Source organism: Lontra canadensis, unplaced genomic scaffold (assembly GCF_010015895.1).
Source record: "Lontra canadensis isolate GAN:19392208 unplaced genomic scaffold, GSC_riverotter_1.0 scaffold3, whole genome shotgun sequence".
Lineage (NCBI taxonomy): Eukaryota > Metazoa > Chordata > Mammalia > Carnivora > Mustelidae > Lontra > Lontra canadensis.
The window spans coordinates 15,730,629-15,743,442 of NW_022630997.1; the positions used below are offsets into that span (position 1 = coordinate 15,730,629).

The window sequence follows — 12,814 nt, forward strand, 5'->3', positions numbered from 1 at the left end:
TTTTACAACAGAAAAGGATGAAGAGTATACCTTTTGCACATATGTAAAAAATCATCTCATCTCTTTTGTGGCAGCATCCACTGTGGGACCAACAGCATTTTCCTCAACAGTTTCCATCTCTTAGAGTTGCTATTCTCAGCTAAGTCACTGTAAAGGTCAATTAATCAGTATAAGAACTTTCCAAGCACCAGCATAAAGAGAGACACTGGGCAGTAATGGTTCCCCAAGGATGGTTTTAATTTGCCAATTTATGGGGTTGGGAAACCCTGCTAGTAACTGGCAATAGCATCTTCATGTCCTTAGGAAAACACCGAAGTTTTAAAGTTTGAAAGTGAAAAATAGGAAAACTGAAATTGTTCACAGGTGTTAAAGCACAGGACACTGTCTTGGCTGCAGGGTATGAATGAATTGGGAGCACTACTTTTCGCTTTCCCTATAGGGAGAAGGAACAGTTTCTTTCTTTAAGATTTTATTTTTTCATTTGAGAGAAAGAGAGTGAGAGAGAAAAGATAGAGCACGAGTTGGGGGAGTGGCAGAGGGAGAAGCAGACTCCCCAATAAGCAGAGAGCCTGATGTGGGGCCCAGATCCCAGGACCATGGGATCATGACCTGAGCCAAAGGCAGATGCTTAACCAACTGAGCCACTGGTGTCCCGAGAAGCAACAATTTCTAATTAAAATGTCCAATTCCACAAATTAAAGAACAAATATGTATTGATATACCTCCCCACGTGCCAGGCACTGTGCTAGATGCTATAGCTGCAGTAATGAGCAAGGAATTCTGGGAGAAGAGATCCTGCTTCCATGGCAGGAGAGCTAGGTTGGTAACTTTAAAAATTCTTCTTTGTCAAAACTCCTAGAAATAGTGGCTTTATAACAATATCCTTTTAATTACACAGCTGAGCTAGCAAGAAAGTAAGGAAAAGCCCAAGGGCTCATAAATGTTGGGGGGAACTATAAAGTAAAGTGGTAAATGAGGTCAGGCTTTTTCAGTTGCCCTGGAAAAGGAGGCTGTTTATTGCTCTTGGGCCCACCTGAAAACAAGGAAATTGGAAATTGGAAATGACATATACAATTGGAAATGACATATACAATGACAACCCTCAAAAAGACAGAGAAGGCTAGGAAAAAATTAGCCTGTTGGCACATGGTGACAATGAGAAACCTCTGAACTGAGAGAAAAAAAAAAAAAACATCTGTTTTAATAGTCCACAACCATAGGTCTTTCCATAAGCTAATTTGAGATCTGAATTGCACTACTACATGGTCTAAAAATCCTCAAGGCAAAAATTGAACACAAAAAGTGATTTCAGGCTTGCAATGACCCTGTGATATCTGGCAAAAGAAATACAAAACTCTGAGGAGACCTACCCTCAATCAGGGTACTGATTCCCATAAATAAAGTTCTGTTGAAGATGAGCTCACAACAGAAAATACAAAAACTTACGCAGAAATAAGTCATGGTGAACAAGACTTGGGAAATTCAATGAACAGCAGGTTAAGACTCTTGGAAAAAACTTAATAAAACGATCAGATAAGCTATAACATATAAGTGTGTATCAAATTATTGAAACCAAAAAGAAAGAATAAAAAATATGAGACATGAACATACTGAAGAAAACAGTGACTGAGCAGATTGGGGGAAAAATGTATAGAAAAATCATTATTGAAATTTAGAAACTCAACAGATTGGTTACACAGAGATCAGACCAAGTTAAAGAGAGAATTGGTGAACTGGGACACAGATCTGAGAAAATTACTCAGCAAAGAGCTTATACCAATTAAAAGACATAGAAATGGAAAATGAGAATAAGAAGAAGAATATAGAGGAGATGTGATATTTAAAGAGACAGCTGAAAATTTCCCAGAGCTGATTAAAGATATGGAATTTTCAGACAATAATAAACTCATACAGGGCACACTGTTTGAAACTACAGAACAATGCCAAATGATCCTAAACATGTTCAAGTGGGGAAGACTGAAAATTAACATTAAAATAGTAATAATCTCCATGAAAATATAAAACAGGATAATAGGGGACGCCTGGGTGGCTCAGTTGGTTGGACGACTGCATTCGGCTCAGGGCATGATCCCGGGGTCCCGGGATCGAGTCCCACATCGGGCTCCCAGCTCCATGGGGAGTCTGCTTCTCCCTCTGACCTTCTCCTCGCTCATGTTCTCTCTCACTGTCTCTCTCTCAAATAAATAAATAAATAATCTTAAAAAAAACAAAACAAAACAAAACAGGATAATAGGACGAAAGGTTTTAGATGGAGCAGTCAGGAAAGGCCTCCCTGGGAAGGGGAAGGTGACATGAGTGGAGCTCTGAATGATGAGAAGGAGCCAGATTAAGGAGACTGTGGGAACAGTGTTGCAGGCAGAGGGAATGTCAAGGGCAGGCAAAGATACCGATACAAGAATGAGCGTGGTGTGCTCAAGGAAAAGAAAGAAGGCTAGTGCGGCTGAGTACACCAAATCTCAGGGAGAGTAGTATGAAAACAATCACTGAGAATCTGGGAAGAGGCCACGCCTTGTACACCTTGCGTAACAGTTAAAACACAGTAACTTACAAATTCATTGTTGGCTCTAATGTTGCTGGATATATGAATAATACCAAAATATTTTTGCAACTCTAAGATTACTTTTCAACTTGGGACTCCTCCCCTCTCTTTTTTTTATCTCCTTGCTTTGTGACTGCTACTACAAGTAAGTAACAAAAGCAACTCTCCTTCCAGTCTTGAACCAGGAATGGCTTTCCAGAAAGTAGACCAAATTCTAGCACTATACATCTACTGAACCAGAGTGCTATCTGATTTTGTAATCCTCTATAACCAAAGGGCTTCGTAAACAAGACAAATCTGAAATGGCTAAATGAGAAAAGATAGCAAGCAACCTTAACTTAGAATCAGCTATTTTTTATAGTATCTTAGAATCTTCCAATTCTGAAAATGTAGCACTTTCAGTCCCAGGTCCTTAAAAAAAAAAAAAAAAAAATTGTAGGGGCACCTGGGTGGCTCAGTGGGTTAAAGCCTCTGCCTTCGGCTCAGCTCATGGTCTCAGGGTCCTGATGCGAGAGCCCCGAATCCTAACACTAACTAACACATTGGGCTCTCTGCTCAGCAGGGAGCCTGCTTCCCTCTCTCTCTCTGCCTGCCTCTCTGCCTACTTGTGATCTCTATCAAATAAATAAACAAAATCTTTAAAAAAAATTTGTAGGTGATCATAAAAAACACTCTTTAAGTTTTTGTGGATTTACACCTGTATTTTTACAATAAGATAGTTAATATCAGTTTTTCCCTAATACTAATGATTTTTAAGCTGTTTGAAGGGCTGAGGGAAATTAGATTCGTTCAAGGGCACACATTTTGAATTGGATGTAAAACGATTACAGAGAGTTGTGGGGTGAAGGAAAGTAAATTCAGGTGGAGAGAAATGATCCAGTAGGAGTCCTAAACTATTGTTTCCTACAGGTTCGTCTAATCTCCCTTTTTATTTATGATAGGGAGTGTCGCATACTACTTTTGAATCCTTCACAATATAAACTATACATGACAATTACTCTTTTAATCTTTCTTACCTAAAAGAGCTCTGTTTCATCCTTTCTGATAAAGGGCAAGCCATTGCTAGATTAACCAAGACTCTGCTTTCTATGCACTGGGATATTAGGAATGAATTTTTATGCTGTTTGGTTGAGTTCAGTAATTTTCCTAGAGGACAATTAGGCGGGCAGTTTCCCCTAAACAAGCCAATAAATCTAAACTGATAAGATTCAGCCTCATCCCTCACGTTTGATAGAATGTTTTACCCCTAGGAGCTCTACCCTCCAGTTCCCTGGGCTAGAGAATACCCAGTCTCCCTCCCTCTAGGGGTGAAGTACCTCGAAGGGTAAAGCCAAAGACTGAAGCCAGTAACACTGGAGAAAAGTCTAGAACCAATGTAGGCAGCTGCGGCTTCAGGATGTGGCTACACTGTGTACTGTGGAAGGGGAGTCCCGGGGACCCCTGCTTTAGCAGCGGCAAGGGTCCATTGACTTCCGCCTATGAGGGTCTCGTGGAACAATTCTGTCTGGGGACTCCCAAAGACTGGTATACTCCAGGAGGTGAGGAAGGGCAACAGTGAATCAGAATCAATCATGGCATCCCACAAACAGTGAATTTGCCCCAAGGTAGCAATGAACACACTTTGATAATAAACACAACAAAATAGAGACACATTTCTATTTTCGGACCACAGTGTGGTCTGTGGGCCCAAAAATCACCCGGTGTATTTAAGAATGTAGGTTAAGAACTTCCATGGGTTCGGCTTACATACATTGAAGTTTGAGAACCACCGCCCTAGATTTATAAAAATGTACAATATACATTGTTCCTGCCTCTAAAAGTGGAATGCTCTAATATTCTTTTTCTAGAATCCCAAACACATCCCAAAAGTTACCCCTAAGAGTAGCCACTTAGAATCAAGGCCTATACAATGAGTCAGATGCTTTCTGCTTCACTTCATTAAAAAGTACATGTGATAGATCATAAACATACACTTTAAAAAGAAAACAAGTCAGGTACACTTGTACCCACACCAGTACTGCTGCACTGCAAACTGGATCCTCATTAAACAGCTCCCAAACAGAGCAGCCAAAAAAGAAATTAAAATCCATTTCCTGTGTTGGCCTTAGGAACCTGAATAACAAACTCAGAAAAAGCCACTTGACCCTGGTAGGAAAATCCCAGAGCACAGATCGGAAGTTGCAACATATTCCACGGTTTTATTAAAGGCGACTCGTTGATGTCCTAGCACATGCAGGCCTGTGAGGTCTTGCTGGCTGCAGCAGCTCTGGACAATGCGTTAATGCGCCATTCTTTAACCCCTGGACACTTAGAAGGAAAAGCGGTCCTGCCTCGAGGTATCCCCAGCAATCCCTCATCACTGGCCTCTTCTCCCCCAGAATAAATGCACTGAGAAGTACGGCATCTTTAGCAAGGGCCAGTGCAGAGAGCTAAGGGGCAAGATATCACCACTCAACAGAGCAGGTGGCACTCAGGCAGAGAAGGAGGGCGATTCAACCGACTATCATGTGGTCATAGTTGGTCCCATGAGGGCAGGTTCTTTCCTTCCTAATTGTATCACTTTGTCTCCTACCTGAAAGCAGGGATTGCCAACTGGTGGCCCTCCGACCACAATGGGCCCACTAATGAGTTCTATGCCCACATGGTAACTCTGTTTTTCAATTTTTTTTTAAGATTTTTATTTATTTATTTGAGAAAGAGCCAGTGAGAGAGAGCATGAGAGAGGAGAAGGTCAGAGGGAGAAGCAGACTCCCCACAGAGCAGGGAGCCTGATGCAGGACTCGATCCCAGGACTCTGGGATCATGACCTAAGCTGAAGGCAGTTGCCCAACCAACTGAGCCACCCAGGTGCCCTGTTTTTCAATTTTTAAAAATGGTTTATTTATTTATTCATTAAAGAAAGAGCAAGAGACAGGGAGGGAGGGGCCAGAGGGAAAGGGAGAGAGAGAATCCCAAGCAGACTCCCCACCGACTGCGGAGCCCAACCTGGGGCTCAATACCAGACTCTGAGATCATGACCAGAGCCAAAATCAAGAGTCAGACACTTAACTGACTGAGCCACCCAGGCACCTCTGTTTTTCAATTTTTAAAAAAATGGAATCAACGGGAGGCGCCTGGGTGGCTCAGTGGGTTAAAGCCTCTGCCTTCGGCTCAGGTCATGATCCCAGGGTCCTGGGATCAAGCCCCGCATCGGGCTCTCTGCTCAGCAGGGAGCCTGCTTCCTCCTCTCTCTCTGCCTGCCTCTCTGCCTACTTGTGATCTCTGTCTGTCAAATAAATAAATAAAAATCTTTTAAAAAAAAATGGACTCAATGGGGGCACCTGGGTGGTGTGGTCAGTTAAGTGACCAACTCTTGGTTTTAGCTCAGGTCCTGATCTCAGGACTGTGAGATGGAACCTTGCCCAGGCTCTGCGCTCAGTGCAGAGTCTGCTTGACTCTCTCTCTCTCCCTCTGCCCCTCCCATCCACTTATACCCTCTCTCTCTCTGTCTCTCTCTAAAACAAATAAACCTTTAAAAATAAAAAAGGAAGTAATGGTCATTTTTTTTTAAACCAGCAAAACCAGGTTTATTCAAACAGAGTGGAAAATTATAACCCAAGACAAGCAAGCTACAGCAGAACCCCTGGCAAGCCCCTAGCTGTCAACATTTTCAAACAAAAAGGAATCATACAGAAATCAGATTTCCAGCTTCTCTTGCAAATTCCGGGCCCACATTCCCTTAGCAGCATATCAGGCTGGCTCACAGATGTACACAGGCTCTGGCCTCACCTCACACACCCCCCCCCAACGATCCCTGCTGTCCACGAAGCCCATCTGCTTCACTCAAGCTGTCATGGCCTGGCTCCTGTGGGCATCTGATTAGCTCCTCCCGCTCTCAAGTTCAGTAATAGACGTCCATGCCCTCACCCTGAGGTTAGGGCGAGCTGCAGAGACCCAAACATCAACAGCAGACATGCACCTTCCATACTGAGGCTCAAGCAACACACGGCACACGACGTGTAAACAGAGACCGGACAAAGAGGAGGGCCCCTCTTCGCTGCACGAGAGGAACAGCTCTGGACAATCTGGAAAACAAACCTCTTGCCACAACACTCAACAGGCTGCAGAAAACCCAATTCTTCCCAGGATCTGTGTTTACCAAGCACTCGGCTGGGCATTTTCACTTATGTCAAGTTTTCCCCACAGGAACCAAGGAAAGCGAGGCCCAGAGTGGCCAGACACCTGGAATAAGTTGTCTAGATGTAAAGCCCAAATCGCACTGGAAAGTACTGAATGCTTAGGGGTTATCCTAAACTTTCATGCTAGATGCTGACGGGCACAAAAATGACAGAGAAGATATGGACTTGGCCTTTGAGGAACTCTCTAACAACCAAACGGCTAGGCTAAAAAAAAAAAAAAAAAAAAGTTGATGTTTCAGCTCTTGTTGCTGAAAATCTTCCTGAAATATTCAGGTTTATTGTGTGCCTTAATTAAGTACCATCTGATTAACAGGATTCATTCTTTTTTTAATGACTTATAATGTGGCAAAGCCTCAGGGTCATAGTTTGGAGCACTGATGAAATACACACGACATTCACTATTAAAGTAATATACATAAAACACACATTTATATAGGACTCTCAAGATTTTCAAGCTTCTTTAATGGGCAGCCTCTCATTTGAGCCTGCCAGCCAGCACCTGCAAGAGGTCAGAAGGACTAGGACCCTCGTCTTACAGATAAGGAACTGCCATGTAGCCCAAGGCTAAGAATGACAGACTCCGGACGGTGGACACCCTGGCCTTCTGACTTCGGGGTCCGTAGTCTTTCTAGGACTGGGTTCTAGCTCATCAAAGTCTTTGCTAAATCTTGAAAACGGCTCTTGCTCAAATAAAATACTTACTTCTCTGCCTGGAAAGAAGTATGGCCTTCATAGATATCTGAACTATGGAAGGTACCAGTAGACTTATCACTGATATGCTTTAGAAGAGATTCACCATAGTTTCATTTGACAGAGAAGAGAACATGTGGAATCACAGAGATCATCCTTGCTTTAAGCAAAATTCTAAATTTAACCCCATTTTTTTCTCAGAAGTTCCATCCCACTGCAGCAGGCTTTTGTTGGAAGCAAAAGAAATAGTAACGGGACTTGTCCTGCCTGCCGTCTGTCTGGAGAACAGTTCCAGAGATTTACTGCCAGTAAAAAGTTCGACACTGTTCAAGGAAACTATTTACTTCTACCTGGGACAAAGTGTCACAATAAAAATGGTCTCCCTGGGCATGTGATGTAATGGGCACCAGGTGTTATACAAGACTGATGAATCACGAACTCCACCTCTGAAGCTAATAATACACTATATGCTAATTTATTGAATTTAAATAAATTTTAAAAATAAAATGTATTTTGTAAACGACAACAACAAACTCCAATATCTATACTACAGAAACTTATTAGCATGGCACTAAGCAAAAATATAGTAGAAATGGAGTTACATATCAAAGATAATGCTCTTAATATTATGAGTAGTGTTTTCCATCTGTCTTGCACCGGGATACACACACTTTATTGTCAACAGCCTGCCTATAAAGTTAGAAAAAATTACTAAGCTTATCACAAATTGACTGAATACTGCTAAATACTAGGGGTGCCTGGGTGGCTGAGTCAGTAAGCACCTGCCTTTGGCTCAGGTTGTGATCCCAGGGTCCTGGAATCGAGCCCCAAGCCAGGGTCCCTGGTCAGGGGGGAGTCTGCTTCTCCCTCTCCCTCTGCCCCAACCTCCCCGCTCGTGCTCTTTTGCTCTAATAAATAAATAGATACAGATAAATATAAAATAAAGGTCTCTCCGGTAACAGATAAAAGATTAAAAAAAAAAAATCTTCAGAATCCAGAGGCTATGTCTCCAAAGGACTCTGAGTAACTTTAAAGAACTTTCTGAACTCTAAGACATCACATTTAGAGATGAAAGGAGGGGCGCCTGGGTGGCTCAGTCGGTTAAGCATCTGATTTTGGCTCAGGTCATGATCTCAGGGTCCTGGGATCCCAGATCAGGTTCCGCATTCAGCAGGGAGTTCGCTTCTCCCGCTCTCTCTGCCCCTTTACCACCACCCCCGCCCCCATTCATGCTCACTCTCTCTCTCTCTCTCATGCTGTCTCTCAAATAAATGAATAAAATCTTAAAAAAATACAAAGATTATGGCGCGCCTGGGTGGCTCAGTGGGTTAATGCCTCTGTGTTCAGCTCAGGTCATGATCTCAGAGTCCTGGGATGGAGCCCTGCATCCAGCTCTCTGCTCAGCGGGGAGCCTTGCTTCCTCCCTCTCTCTCTGCCTGCCTCTCTGCCTACTTGTGATCTCTGTCTGTCAAATAAACAAATAAAATCTTAAAAAAAAAATATATATATATATATACATATATATATATATATATATATGTATATATATATATATAAAGATTAAAGGAGACACCTGATGACTTAGAAAAAGGGGAATTTACTACTTTATCAGAGATAGAGTACAACAGACCCAAGTCCCAGCAATAGGCACTTGGCTTAAAATATGGCCTGTTACTGAAATAACTGTAGCCTATTCTTTAAACTATATAAAGTTATTTAGGCACTACTGAGATCCCATCCTTCTGAAAGTGGGTATCCAGATTACTACTATCCAGAGTAAGAGATAAATTACCAGTTCCGGAAGGGCTTGATCTTAGCTACTGGCCATAAAAAATTAACTCCAGGGGCACCTGGGTGGCTCAGTGGGTTAAGCCACTGCCTTCGGCTCAGGTCATGATCTCAGGGTCCTGGGATCGAGTCCCGCATCGGGCTCTCTGCTCAGCGGGGAGCCTGCTTCCCTCTCTCTCTGCCTGCCTCTCCGTCTACTTGTGATCTCTGTCAAATAAATAAATAAAATCTAAAAAAAAAAAAAAAAATTAACTCCATCCCTGCCCTTGACAAGACATAGTACCTGCTAATTAGGGGAAACCATGATGTTAAGATTCTAAATATTTGGGTAGGTACTTAATACGTATTGCTTGGAAAGCAGCAGGAAGAAGTACACCTATTTTCCCTATATTCAAACATCTCAGTCCACTCTCCCTGAGGCCTCTGACTTCTGTGATTGCTCCCTAAGCGGACTGGACACACCACGCATCAGTAAGACCAGCCCTGAGTTTCTCTGCCTCGGCCCTACTGGCACTGGAGCCAGATAATTCTTTGCGTAGGATGTTCAGCACCATCCCAGGTCTCTACCCATTAGATGCTGATAGCAACACCTCACCTCCCAGGTTATGACAATCAACAACCTCCAAACACCGCCAAATGTCCCCCAGGTTGAGGGGCAAAATTGCCTGTAGTTTAGAACCACTGTTCCAGCCAAACCACACTCCATGATTTAGTGCAGAGTCGTGTTCTATCTGGTCTTGCTGCCTGATTGCCTCATGGGCCCCCCAACCATTCTGTGAATTCCCCAGGAGCAGAATGATGTCCATCTCCCAAGTGCGCCTGCCCTAGCAAAGGATCAGACATGCAAAAATCTTCAGGAAAGTGCTGACCCTGCTGACTGACCGTCGAAGAACCCGAGGGGCTAGTCCTGCTCCATGCTCCCCTGTGCTTCTCAGCTACAATGGAATAAGCAGTGGCCTGAGGGGAGCCTCTAAGGGTAAGACCAAGGCTGTGGTGATGTGATTTTGCATGACCGCTGAGAGACCTGCCCATTGACCCAGTAATCAGAGCCAGGCCCATAAATCCAGGAGACGGAGAAGTGATAGCACGTTCTATTTTTGTTGGCATCTTGCCCTGGCCTATCCTGGGCCTTCCCATCACCCGCCAGAGCCACACCCAGAGGAGTGGGACGTCACAGGTATTCACACCACTGTGTACATAACCCAGGATTTCCAAATCTCTGATGGAAACCACAGGATCAGATGGGCAGTATGCAAAACCAAGAATGAGACTACATGTCACAGGTCAGTGAAAGACCTTGAGAACGTGTGTGTTGAGCAAGAGAACCAAACAATAAAAATTTCCTGGCCTCCTTGATGCAATGCCCAAGGGAACCGATGTCTGATGTGCAACACGGACCCAGCAAGCTCCACGGCACTTTCAGGAAAAGTCACTGTGCTCTACTTCAGCCATCCTCTGGGTATGGTTCCGTATTCCCTGAAATGCATATAGCTTTCAGCTTTCCCCTGCTGCCCTTCCTCTCTGAGTAAAAGAACAAGACAGCTCAAGCAAGTCACCTCCCAGGACTGAATCACCATTTCCAGCAACCAGCAGGCGATGCCGCAAAGGTCCAGGATTCAAGTTGAGTTGAACCCAACCCAGAGAAGCAACGGCTAGAGGCTACAGAGGCGTGCAGAAATGCCTGAAGCAGGTCGATGTGAGGAGCCCCTTTCAACCCACTAATTCTACAAATGAGCAAGAGTCAAGAAGTGCGAGGGGATGAGAACTAAGAAACTAGTATCTCGGGGCGCCTGGGTGGCTCAGTCGTTGGGCGTCTGTCTTCGGTTCGGGTCACGATCCCAGCGTCCTGGGATCGAGCTCCACATCCATGCTCAGCGGGGAGCCTGCTTCTCCTTCCTCAGCTCCCCACTGCTGGTATTCCCTCTCTCACCATCTCCCTCTGTTATAAATAAATTAAATCTTTTTAAAAAGAGAAGAAGAAGAAAGAAGGAAGGAAGGAAGAAATGAACGAGCGAACAAACTAGTATCTGGTTGTTGGGAACTGGGACAGAAAAAGAAATTTTCCAGCAGTTTTTAAAGTAGCCCCAAATTCTTTCAAGGAAAAGGGGTGGGAAGGGGTGGATCCAACTCGTGGGTTATCACTGGAGGAAGTAAATGTTTTCTTTGGCTCCATCCTGGATAAAAGTTTCAAAATCAGCAGATACAGTCTTCTTTTCCACTAAGTTACTGTCCAGTCCACTGGTTTCTCTTTGCTTTGATAACAGGAATGTGATGAAAAACAACCCACATTCCTCTACAAAAGTAGCTTCTTGCCACAGAGATGGTTGGGGGCTTACAAATCCATCTGAGGGGCGCCTGGGTGGCTCAGCCGGTCAAGCATCCGACTCCTGATTTGGGCTTGGGTCATGATCTCAGGGTTGCGGGATCGAGCCCTGAGTCAGGCTCTGCCCTGAGTCCAAATCCTGCTTGAGATTCTCTCTCCTTCTGCCTCATGCTCTGTCTCTCTCGCGCTACAGTAAACAAATAATAAAATCTTTAAAAAAAAAAATCCATCTGGAAGGGCCAAGGTAAGAATCACTCTTTTCTACCTTTAGGTGACAGCAGGGAACTGAGGGGTTCCATGGAGCTGTCACTTACAAGACTTTTACACATCAGTGCCAATGAAGATTTTGGCTTTGACCTTGGATAGTACAAACAACAAATGTTACCTTGGTGTTTGCTGCGTTATATACAGACAGTTCCCTTCCAAGCAGGGTCTTGCTTAATTTGTCCCTAACCTTGTAGAGAAAGGCTAAGCACACACAAGGGATAGGTTATGTCGATCAGGACTCAATAGGTGGTCATTAGCAGAGTGCAGGGCACACGGGGGGATGGTCTGACAGATGTGGGTGCAGGTGCCACACCAGAGGATACAAGAGGAGGACAACGTAAGTGTCTCAGCCCTGGCCTCCGGTGCCCCCATGGCCACACGTTAGCTGTGTGATCCTAAAGAGAAAAGCCTCCTGAGTTTTGGTTTCCTCATTACAGAAAGGAGCTAAGACCTCCTCCCTCGTGGTGGCTGTCATGACGAAATACCAAGTAACAAACAAACAAAATTATCATGTAATGTTGGCTAACATTCAGCAGGTTAGGGGTTAAATCAGAAGTTGGCAAATTCCCTCCTCCCTCTCCCTAGTGATGGCTCCCATCCTGCCCCTTTTGGACGGCACTTTCAGTGTTGTCTTTGTGAGAACCTAAGACCCCTATCAGGCCCAGGGAGTTGCTGGGGTTCAACATTCCGGCTGTCCTGTTAACATTCAGCATCAGGCCAAGCAAGGGCCTGTAGTACCAGCACCCGCCGTCTAGACTACAAACAGCCCCTGGGGCCAGAAGCCTCTGTCCATGACATATTCCAACACGGGCAGGAGCACCCCAGTTTTGCTGGAGACTACTCATTTCCAGTATCAAGGATCATCTCACTTGGGTGAGGACAATTTGGGGGACAGTGGGTCCCTCCCACAGAGAAAGGCAACATTCTGAGGTGCAAGATACAAATTATTGTCTTGATGGCTCTACAGCCTAGACTCCATGGGCCAGCAGCTGCCATCAACTGGTCCTT

The 12,814-nt window shown here is 44.3% G+C and overlaps 1 protein-coding gene across 3 annotated transcripts in view; it reads right to left on the minus strand.

Moving 5' to 3' along the window:
- WBP1L (WW domain binding protein 1 like) overlaps positions 1-12,814 on the minus strand; it is a 58,558-nt gene that overhangs the window by 19,295 nt on the left and 26,449 nt on the right. The gene's annotated exons all lie outside the window — the stretch shown is intronic.